Below are 2,493 nucleotides of genomic sequence, written 5' to 3'. Positions count from 1 at the left end.
GTGCGCCATTAGTAACAAATATTTTTTTTCAAAACTACTAATGGTGCACCACACACCAGGTGCGCCATTAGTAATATATTACTAATGACGCACCGACACATAGTGCGCCATTAGTATATAGTAATGGCGCACCACATGTCCGGTGCGCCATTAGTGGCCATATCATCTATAGCCCTTTTCCTAGTAGTGACTCCCTTAGTTCCATATTAGTTGTCATTCATTCAGTACAAATTTAGTAGGGGATACTCCCTTAGTTCCATATTAGTTGTGGTTCATTCTTTACAAGTCTAAGAAATACTCCCTTAGTTCCATATTCCATCTTTACAAGGCTGCATCGTTGCCAACTACCACCGCTACGCCTACACCAACTAAACTATTAAGGCCGTGGGAGGAGGACACCACTGTGCAAGTATTATCTTCGATGACTGCCACCAAAGGAACAAACAGGGGCAACAACGATTTATCTCCGCCACCGCAAAGGGCTATTACCCTTTTCACCCAGGTTCACTGGGTGCCGCACAGGCAGCCTGGAGAGTGGTTCCCCTAGAACCCAAATGAAGGCACCAAGGCTGCCAAAGGTGAGACAGCAGGAGCAGACCCACAAGAAACAGAAGTCCGACCACCCACGCATTATCTCCGGCAGCGGTAAGGCAAAACACTGGACATGAGTTGTCGAAGCATGGTGTTGGACCACTTAGAAGGCATAAATCGCAGCATCATACAATAGTAGAGGATAGGAATCGCTGAAGCCCAAGGCATACTGTTGGCACTGAGAAGGACATTGATCCCCTCGCACCAACGGTAGGGACTATCCGAACCTGTAGCCCAGTCTGCCGAAGATGAAGCCAAGCCAACTCACATCCTCATCGAACCGCCACCATCCACCACCACTTCAGGAAGGCTCACACCACCAAGGTGTCCACATAGCTCGGAACAAGGGACCTGGGGCTTTCACCTTGTTAGACTGTATAGCTCCTGTATATGTGTACGTATATGAATACGTACGATGTAACGTTGTACCTCCTTGTTATATATATATGAGATAGGCCACCCCTAGAGGGTTGAGCCGGTTCCCTAAACCTATTGTCTTACATGGTATCAAACTAGGTCTACACTTCCGCTACACCCCAAGCCGCCGCCGCCCCACGTCGCGCCGTCGCCATCTTCGATCGCGCCGCCGCCACCATGTCGGGATCCGCCGCCTCGGGCTCCTCCATGGCCAGCTACCTGCCGGCCTCCCTGGCGGCCCTCCTCTCCCGGCCCCTCGACTCCGCCGCGGCTGCTTCACTCCCGATCGGGATGAGGAGCGTCGGCTCCTTCTTCTCCTCGTCGCCCGGAACCACGCTGGTGGTCCGCACTTCCAGCGCCACGACGGACGACTCCCTGCCCGCCTTCGCCAGCGCCAACGCTGCTGCCCCGATGGAGGCCTCTGACTCGGCCCTGATGGCTGGTCTCGCCGCGTCGGGTGCGGCTCCTGCGCCCTCGATCTCCGCGGCTGTGCCTGTCGCCACTGCCCCTATGGCGCCTTTGCCTCCGGCAGTCTCCACGGGTTCTCTACCGCCGCCGCCGTTTCACTTCGGAAACCTTATCACCATCAAGTTGTCGGCGGACAACTACATCTTCTGGCGTGCGCAGGTCCTCCCGCTTCTTGGGAGTCATTACCTGCTTGGCTACGTCGACGGTTCTCTCCCCTATCCTCCTGCGCTTATCGACAGTGTGCACGGCCCGGTCTACAATCCGGCGCACCGTGTTTGGATGGGGCAGGACCAAGCGAACCTCTCCTCCATCCAGGGGTCGCTCACTCCGGCCGTTGCCGGTCTTGTTGTCTTCGCCAAGACGTCTCATGAGGCTTGGACCATCCTTGAGCGCTCCTTTGCAGCACAGTCGCAGGCTCGTGTCTCTTCGCTCCGTCGTCAACTTGGGGAGTGTCAGAAACTTGACTCCACTGCCACCGAGTTCTACAACAAGGTCAAGGGCCTCGCCGACACGCTGGCTTCTATTGGACAGCCCCTTACTGACTCCGAGTTTAACTCGTTTATTGTCAATGGTCTTGATGAGGAGTATGATGCCTTAGTCGAGATCATTAACGAGCGGGGCAACTCCACACCCATGATGGCGCACGAGGTCTTTTCCCGTCTCCTTCTCACTGAGCAACGGGTTGAGACGCGTCGCTCCAGGAGCAGCGGCTCCCTCTCGGCCAACACCGCCACGAAGGGTGGCCGCGCATCTTCATCATCTCGGGCCCCTTCGGGGCTGCCACCACAGCCCGCTTCGGCCCCCCCTTCTACTGCAACATTACCGGGGGCTGGCGGTCCTCGTGTGTGTCAGCTTTGTGGTCGTGATGGACACTGGGCCTCTAAGTGTCACAAGCGCTTTCAGAAGAGTTTTCTGGGTCTTGGCAATGATGGCAAGGATACACGCAACTTTGCGCGTCAAGTGGCCATGGCAGAAAAACCGACGGCCACAAAGCAGCAAGGGCACACTCAGTCCTAC

Source organism: Triticum aestivum, chromosome 3B (genome assembly GCF_018294505.1).
Source record: "Triticum aestivum cultivar Chinese Spring chromosome 3B, IWGSC CS RefSeq v2.1, whole genome shotgun sequence".
In the NCBI taxonomy this organism is placed as follows: Eukaryota; Viridiplantae; Streptophyta; class Magnoliopsida; order Poales; family Poaceae; genus Triticum; species Triticum aestivum.
The sequence above is the reverse complement of the archived record's forward strand: the minus strand, read 5'-3'. Positions refer to the sequence as shown.